Raw genomic sequence first — 10,000 nt, 5'->3', positions numbered from 1 at the left:
AAAAAAAGTATTAATACCGTAAATGCCATTTAAAAAATACTTGATATATTATTGGTTATATGAAACTAAGACATTTCGCAGCATTCGTTTTAGGTATAAAAATCAATTTATTGAAGGAATTGATATATGCCAGTAAAATGGTGTATTTTTAATTTCTTTCAATAAAAACATATATGACAAAATTACCAAACCAATATATAAAACTCTAAGCGGTGGATCACTCGGCTCATGGGTCGATGAAGAACGCAGCAAACTGTGCGTCATCGTGTGAACTGCAGGACACATGAACATCGACATTTTGAACGCATATCGCAGTCCATGCTGTTATGTACTTTAATTAATTTTATAGTGCTGCTTGGACTACATATGGTTGAGGGTTGTAAGACTATGCTAATTAAGTTGTTTATATAAATTTTATAATGAAATTTTATAAGCATATGGTATATTATTGGATAATAATAATTTAATTATTATATTATTCATAATATTAACAAATATATGAAAAACATTATCTCACATTAGTAAATAATTTGAATGTGAAAAACGAAGAGAAATATTTTCTTTTTCAATCAAATAATACTGAGAAATGTCTAGCATAAAAAATTTATCTAGAATTGTCTCTTATTAAAGATTAGTAAATAGAAAGCCGTTGACAATATTATTATTCTTCGTTGATTCGTTAGACCAAACAAATGCCATACAAATATATAAAATATATAACGAATTTAATAAAATGTTTTATCATTATATATAAAGAATTAATTGCAAAAAAAGTTATACACAACCTCAACTCATATGGGACTACCCCCTGAATTTAAGCATATTAATTAGGGGAGGAAAAGAAACTAACCAGGATTTTCTTAGTAGCGGCGAGCGAAAAGAAATCAGTTCAGCACTAAGTCACTTTGTCTATATGGCAAATGTGAGATGCAGTGTATGGAGCGTCAATATTCTAGTATGAGAAATTAACGATTTAAGTCCTTCTTAAATGAGGCCATTTACCCATAGAGGGTGCCAGGCCCGTATAACGTTAATGATTACTAGATGATGTTTCCAAAGAGTCGTGTTGCTTGATAGTGCAGCACTAAGTGGGTGGTAAACTCCATCTAAAACTAAATATAACCATGAGACCGATAGTAAACAAGTACCGTGAGGGAAAGTTGAAAAGAACTCTGAATAGAGAGTTAAACAGTACGTGAAACTGCTTAGAGGTTAAGCCCGATGAACCTGAATATCCGTTATGGAAAATTCATCATTAAAATTGTAATATTTAAACAATATTATGATAATAGTGTGCATTTTTTCCATATAAGGACATTGTAATCTATTAGCATACAAAATTTATCATAAAATATAACTTATAGTTTATTCAAATTAATTTGCTTGCATTTTAACACAGAATAAATGTTATTAATTTGATAAAGTGCTGATAGATTTATATGAATACAGTGCGTTAATTTTTCGGAATTATATAATGGCATAATTATCATTGATTTTTGTGTTTATTATATGCACTTGTATGATTAACAATGCGAAAGATTCAGGATACCTTCGGGACCCGTCTTGAAACACGGACCAAGGAGTCTAACATATGTGCAAGTTATTGGGATATAAACCTAATAGCGTAATTAACTTGACTAATAATGGGATTAGTTTTTTAACTATTTATAGCTAATTAACACAATCCCGGGGCGTTCTATATAGTTATGTATAATGATATTTATATTATTTATGCCTCTAACTGGAACGTACCTTGAGCATATATGCTGTGACCCGAAAGATGGTGAACTATACTTGATCAGGTTGAAGTCAGGGGAAACCCTGATGGAAGACCGAAACAGTTCTGACGTGCAAATCGATTGTCAGAATTGAGTATAGGGGCGAAAGACCAATCGAACCATCTAGTAGCTGGTTCCTTCCGAAGTTTCCCTCAGGATAGCTGGTGCATTTTAATGTTATATAAAATAATCTTATCTGGTAAAGCGAATGATTAGAGGCCTTAGGGTCGAAACGATCTTAACCTATTCTCAAACTTTAAATGGGTAAGAACCTTAACTTTCTTGATATGAAGTTCAAGGTTATGATATAATGTGCCCAGTGGGCCACTTTTGGTAAGCAGAACTGGCGCTGTGGGATGAACCAAACGTAATGTTACGGTGCCCAAATTAACAACTCATGCAGATACCATGAAAGGCGTTGGTTGCTTAAAACAGCAGGACGGTGATCATGGAAGTCGAAATCCGCTAAGGAGTGTGTAACAACTCACCTGCCGAAGCAACTAGCCCTTAAAATGGATGGCGCTTAAGTTGTATACCTATACATTACCGCTAAAGTAGATGATTTATATTACTTGTGATATAAATTTTGAAACTTTAGTGAGTAGGAAGGTACAATGGTATGCGTAGAAGTGTTTGGCGTAAGCCTGCATGGAGCTGCCATTGGTACAGATCTTGGTGGTAGTAGCAAATAATCGAATGAGACCTTGGAGGACTGAAGTGGAGAAGGGTTTCGTGTGAACAGTGGTTGATCACGAGTTAGTCGGTCCTAAGTTCAAGGCGAAAGCCGAAAATTTTCAAGTAAAACACAAATGCCATACAAATATAATTATATTATATAAATCAAGCTAATTAATATACTTGAATAATTTTGAACGAAAGGGAATACGGTTCCAATTCCGTAACCTGTTGAGTATCCGTTTGTTATTAAATATGGGCCTCGTGCTCATCCTGGCAACAGGAACGACCATAAAGAAGCCGTCGAGAGATATCGGAAGAGTTTTCTTTTCTGTTTTATAGCCGTACTACCATGGAAGTCTTTCGCAGAGAGATATGGTAGATGGGCTAGAAGAGCATGACATATACTGTTGTGTCGATATTTTCTCCTCGGACCTTGAAAATTTATGGTGGGGACACGCAAACTTCTCAACAGGCCGTACCAATATCCGCAGCTGGTCTCCAAGGTGAAGAGTCTCTAGTCGATAGAATAATGTAGGTAAGGGAAGTCGGCAAATTAGATCCGTAACTTCGGGATAAGGATTGGCTCTGAAGATTGAGATAGTCGGGCTTGATTGGGAAACAATAACATGGTTTATGTGCTCGTTCTGGGTAAATAGAGTGTCTGGCATTTATGTTGGTCACTTGTTCCCCGGATAGTTTAGTTACGTAGCCAATTGTGGAACTTTCTTGCTAAAATTTTTAAGAATACTAATTGGGTTAAACCAATTAGTTCTTATTAATTATAACGATTATCAATTAACAATCAATTCAGAACTGGCACGGACTTGGGGAATCCGACTGTCTAATTAAAACAAAGCATTGTGATGGCCCTAGCGGGTGTTGACACAATGTGATTTCTGCCCAGTGCTCTGAATGTCAAAGTGAAGAAATTCAAGTAAGCGCGGGTCAACGGCGGGAGTAACTATGACTCTCTTAAGGTAGCCAAATGCCTCGTCATCTAATTAGTGACGCGCATGAATGGATTAACGAGATTCCTACTGTCCCTATCTACTATCTAGCGAAACCACAGCCAAGGGAACGGGCTTGGAATAATTAGCGGGGAAAGAAGACCCTTTTGAGCTTGACTCTAATCTGGCAGTGTAAGGAGACATAAGAGGTGTAGAATAAGTGGGAGATATTAGACTTCGGTTTGGTATCGCCAATGAAATACCACTACTCTTATTGTTTCCTTACTTACTTGATTAAATGGAACGTGTATCATTTCCTAGCCATTATACGGATATATTTATTATATCTTATGGTATTGGGTTTTGATGCAAGCTTCTTGATCAAAGTATCACGAGTTTGTTATATAATCGCAAACAAATTCTTTAATAAAACGGTGCATTTATGTATTTTTGATTTGAAAATTTGGTATAACTCCAATTACTCAGGTATGATCCAATTCAAGGACATTGCCAGGTAGGGAGTTTGACTGGGGCGGTACATCTCTCAAATAATAACGGAGGTGTCCCAAGGCCAGCTCAGTGCGGACAGAAACCACACATAGAGCAAAAGGGCAAATGCTGACTTGATCTCGGTGTTCAGTACACACAGGGACAGCAAAAGCTCGGCCTATCGATCCTTTTGGTTTAAAGAGTTTTTAACAAGAGGTGTCAGAAAAGTTACCATAGGGATAACTGGCTTGTGGCGGCCAAGCGTTCATAGCGACGTCGCTTTTTGATCCTTCGATGTCGGCTCTTCCTATCATTGTGAAGCAAAATTCACCAAGCGTTGGATTGTTCACCCATGCAAGGGAACGTGAGCTGGGTTTAGACCGTCGTGAGACAGGTTAGTTTTACCCTACTAATGACAAAACGTTGTTGCGACAGCATTCCTGCGTAGTACGAGAGGAACCGCAGGTACGGACCAATGGCACAATACTTGTTCGAGCGAACAGTGGTATGACGCTACGTCCGTTGGATTATGCCTGAACGCCTCTAAGGTCGTATCCGTGCTGGACTGCAATGATAAATAAGGGGCAATTTGCATTGTATGGCTTCTAAACCATTTAAAGTTTATAATTTACTTTATAAACGACAATGGATGTGATGCCAATGTAATTTGTAACATAGTAAATTGGGAGGATCTTTGATCACCTGATGCCGCGCTAGTTACATATAAAAGCATTATTTAATACAATGACAAAGCCTAGAATCAATTGTAAACGACTTTTGTAACAGGCAAGGTGTTGTAAGTGGTTGAGCAGCTGCCATACTGCGATCCACTGAAGCTTATCCTTTGCTTGATGATTCGATAATAAAGATGTTGCAAGCGGGCATAATCATTATGCTTGCTTGCAGCATCGCACGCCACTTTGTTTGTGGTGTGTAAGGTAGGGAAGAAGAAATATAAAAGACCTAAATTGGAAACATCAATATATAAGTAAATATTGAACAAACAAAATGTATCGTCATCTTATTAGTGACGCGATGATAAAGTGGCAAACATATTCCATGTATAAATATTCCTATGGTATTAAAATTCAAGTAAAGAGGACATATATAAAAGTTTGTATATATGGTTCATTCAATGGTAGCAGCGGTTGGTTGGTTGGTGTCTGCTCCTCTTATTGTTCAAAACTTATGTTATGGTAGCAAGTCTATATCGTCATATTATTAGTGACGCGAAAAAGTAGTGGCAAAACATATTCCATGTATAAATAAATATTCCTATGGTATTGAAATTCAAGTAAAGAGGCCATTCAAGTAAAGAGGACTTATATAAATATAAGTATATATAATGGTAGCAGCGCGGTTGGTTGGTTGGTGTGTCTGCTCCTCTTATTGTTCAAAACTTATGTTATGGTAGCAAGACTGTATCGTCATATTATTAGTGACGCGAAAAAGTAGTGGCAAAACATATTCCATGTATAAATATTCCTATGGTATTGAAATTCAACTAAAGAGGACATATAAAATTACTATCAATGGTAGCAGTGGTTGGTTGGTTGGTGGTTGGTTGGCGGCTGCTCCTATTATTGTTCAAGACTTATGTTATGGTAGCAAGTCTGTATCGTCATATTAATTATTAGTGACGCGAAAAAGTAGTGGAAATCATATTCCATGTATAAATAGATTCCTATGGTAATGAAATTTTCAAGTAAAGAGAGGACCATTCAAGTAAGAGGACATATAAAAAGTAAGTATATGTTCCTCCAATGGTAGCAGTGGTTGGTTGGTTGGCGGCTGATCCTCTTATTGTTCAAAACTTATTTTATCAATATGAGTTTGGCAATACAATAAAGAAGACCAATCTAATCCATATAAAACTAAATGTATTATATGGATATGCTTAGGAAACCCATATATTCATAAAAAAAAATTATGTATAGAAAATTATACATATATCTTTTATATAAATGAATCGTATGGATATCGCCTTATGGTAGGTATAATAACTTTTTAAGGCATAATAATGTATAATATAGAAAATATACATTGAAATATAAATGCATTTTTATAGATATGGCGGCATATAAGTGCCATATACACAAGAATAAATAATAGAATTTACCAATATATAATTAAAATGAGATATATAAACCTAGTGAGGGGCTGCACTAGTATATGAATCGTATGGATATGGCTTATAGGTATAATACCTATAAGGCATAATAATGTATAATATAATAAATATAAATTAAGATATGAATGAATTATATAAATATGGCATAGAAATGCCATATACATACATAAGAATAAATGGTAGAATTTACCCATATATCACTGAAACACGATATATAAACCTAATGATAGCTGGCACTAGTACTGTAAACATGCACGCAATAGTGCGTGGGGTAAAAAACTACTATAGGGAGGTGGTCGTTGGCGGGCCCCTCCTCGTATTGGTCAAAACTTATGTTATGCATATGAATTTGTCAATACTATATAGAACGCCAAGCATATCCATATAAACTATGGATATGCATAGAAATCCATACAAAAGTAAAAAAAAATTATGTATAGAAAAATATACATATATTTATATAAGTGAATCGTATGGATATGGCTTATAGGTATAATACCTATAAGGCATAATAATGTATAACAAGTAAATATACATTGAAATGTGAATGCATTGTATGGATATGGCATATAAATGCCATATATATAGAAATAAATTGTATATCAATGATATAACAATTATAAACCTAGTGAGGGGCGGCACTAGTGAATGAATCGTATGGATATGGCTTATAGGTATAATACCTATAAGGCATAATAATGTATAATATAATAAATATACATTAAGATATGAATGGATTGTATAAATATGGCATAGAAATGCCATATACATAAGAATAAATGGTAGAATTTACCCATATATCACTGAAACACGATATATAAACCTAGTGATAGCTGGCACTAGTACTGTAAACAGGCACGCAATAGTGCGTGGGGTAAAAAACTACTATAGGGAGGTGGTCGTTGGCGGGCCCCTCCTCGTATTGGTCAAAACTTATGTTATGCATATGAATTTGTCAATACTATATAGAACGCCAAGCATATCCATATAAACTATGGATATGCATAGAAATCCATACAAAAGTAAAAAAAAATTATGTATAGAAAAATATACATATATTTATATAAGTGAATCGTATGGATATGGCTTATAGGTATAATACCTATAAGGCATAATAATGTATAACAAGTAAATATACATTGAAATGTGAATGCATTGTATGGATATGGCATATAAATGCCATATATATAGAAATAAATTGTATATCAATGATATAACAATTATAAACCTAGTGAGGGGCGGCACTAGTGAATGAATCGTATGGATATGGCTTATAGGTATAATACCTATAAGGCATAATAATGTATAATATAATAAATATACATTAAGATATGAATGGATTGTATAAATATGGCATAGAAATGCCATATACATAAGAATAAATGGTAGAATTTACCCATATATCACTGAAACACGATATATAAACCTAGTGATAGCTGGCACTAGTACTGTAAACAGGCACGCAATAGTGCGTGGGGTAAAAAACTACTATAGGGAGGTGGTCGTTGGCGGGCCCCTCCTCGTATTGGTCAAAACTTATGTTATGCATATGAATTTGTCAATACTATATAGAACGCCAAGCATATCCATATAAACTATGGATATGCATAGAAAACCATACAAAAGTAAAAAAAAATTATGTATAGAAAAATATACATATATTTATATAAGTGAATCGTATGGATATGGCTTATAGGTATAATACCTATAAGGCATAATAATGTATAACAAGTAAATATACATTGAAATGTGAATGCATTGTATGGATATGGCATATAAATGCCATATATATAGAAATAAATTGTATATCAATGATATAACAATTATAAACCTAGTGAGGGGCGGCACTAGTGAATGAATCGTATGGATATGGCTTATAGGTATAATACCTATAAGGCATAATAATGTATAATATAATAAATATACATTAAGATATGAATGGATTGTATAAATATGGCATAGAAATGCCATATACATAAGAATAAATGGTAGAATTTACCCATATATCACTGAAACACGATATATAAACCTAGTGATAGCTGGCACTAGTACTGTAAACAGGCACGCAATAGTGCGTGGGGTAAAAAACTACTATAGGGAGGTGGTCGTTGGCGGGCCCCTCCTCGTATTGGTCAAAACTTATGTTATGCATATGAATTTGTCAATACTATATAGAACGCCAAGCATATCCATATAAACTATGGATATGCATAGAAAACCATACAAAAGTAAAAAAAAATTATGTATAGAAAAATATACATATATTTATATAAGTGAATCGTATGGATATGGCTTATAGGTATAATACCTATAAGGCATAATAATGTATAACAAGTAAATATACATTGAAATGTGAATGCATTGTATGGATATGGCATATAAATGCCATATATATAGAAATAAATTGTATATCAATGATATAACAATTATAAACCTAGTGAGGGGCGGCACTAGTGAATGAATCGTATGGATATGGCTTATAGGTATAATACCTATAAGGCATAATAATGTATAATATAATAAATATACATTAAGATATGAATGGATTGTATAAATATGGCATAGAAATGCCATATACATAAGAATAAATGGTAGAATTTACCCATATATCACTGAAACACGATATATAAACCTAGTGATAGCTGGCACTAGTACTGTAAACAGGCACGCAATAGTGCGTGGGGTAAAAAACTACTATAGGGAGGTGGTCGTTGGCGGGCCCCTCCTCGTATTGGTCAAAACTTATGTTATGCATATGAATTTGTCAATACTATATAGAACGCCAAGCATATCCATATAAACTATGGATATGCATAGAAATCCATACAAAAGTAAAAAAAAATTATGTATAGAAAAATATACATATATTTATATAAGTGAATCGTATGGATATGGCTTATAGGTATAATACCTATAAGGCATAATAATGTATAACAAGTAAATATACATTGAAATGTGAATGCATTGTATGGATATGGCATATAAATGCCATATATATAGAAATAAATTGTATATCAATGATATAACAATTATAAACCTAGTGAGGGGCGGCACTAGTGAATGAATCGTATGGATATGGCTTATAGGTATAATACCTATAAGGCATAATAATGTATAATATAATAAATATACATTAAGATATGAATGGATTGTATAAATATGGCATAGAAATGCCATATACATAAGAATAAATGGTAGAATTTACCCATATATCACTGAAACACGATATATAAACCTAGTGATAGCTGGCACTAGTACTGTAAACAGGCACGCAATAGTGCGTGGGGTAAAAAACTACTATAGGGAGGTGGTCGTTGGCGGGCCCCTCCTCGTATTGGTCAAAACTTATGTTATGCATATGAATTTGTCAATACTATATAGAACGCCAAGCATATCCATATAAACTATGGATATGCATAGAAAACCATACAAAAGTAAAAAAAAATTATGTATAGAAAAATATACATATATTTATATAAGTGAATCGTATGGATATGGCTTATAGGTATAATACCTATAAGGCATAATAATGTATAACAAGTAAATATACATTGAAATGTGAATGCATTGTATGGATATGGCATATAAATGCCATATATATAGAAATAAATTGTATATCAATGATATAACAATTATAAACCTAGTGAGGGGCGGCACTAGTGAATGAATCGTATGGATATGGCTTATAGGTATAATACCTATAAGGCATAATAATGTATAATATAATAAATATACATTAAGATATGAATGGATTGTATAAATATGGCATAGAAATGCCATATACATAAGAATAAATGGTAGAATTTACCCATATATCACTGAAACATGATATATAAACCTAGTGATAGCTGGCACTAGTACTGTAAACAGGCACGCAGTAGTGCGTGGGGTAAAAAACTACTATAGGGAGGTGGTCGTTGGCGGGCCCCTCCTCGTATTGGTCAAAACTTATGTTATGCGTAAACATATGATTTTGT

The 10,000-nt window shown here is 33.7% G+C and overlaps 2 non-coding genes across 2 annotated transcripts; both read left to right on the top strand.

Moving 5' to 3' along the window:
- Positions 1-201: 201 nt before the first annotated feature.
- On the top strand, positions 202-380 carry LOC119559119. The gene has a single exon (XR_005220678.1). It is a non-coding gene; the product is annotated as a 5.8S ribosomal RNA (ribosomal RNA).
- A 401-nt stretch (positions 381-781) lies between these two features.
- On the top strand, positions 782-4,752 carry LOC119559116. Its single transcript, XR_005220675.1, has one exon. It is a non-coding gene; the product is annotated as a large subunit ribosomal RNA (ribosomal RNA).
- The last annotated feature ends 5,248 nt before the right edge of the window (positions 4,753-10,000 follow it).

Source organism: Drosophila subpulchrella, unplaced genomic scaffold (assembly GCF_014743375.2).
Source record: "Drosophila subpulchrella strain 33 F10 #4 breed RU33 unplaced genomic scaffold, RU_Dsub_v1.1 Primary Assembly Seq173, whole genome shotgun sequence".
Lineage (NCBI taxonomy): Eukaryota > Metazoa > Arthropoda > Insecta > Diptera > Drosophilidae > Drosophila > Drosophila subpulchrella.
Note: the sequence above shows the minus strand (reverse complement) of the source record. Positions and strands in the feature narration are given on the sequence as shown.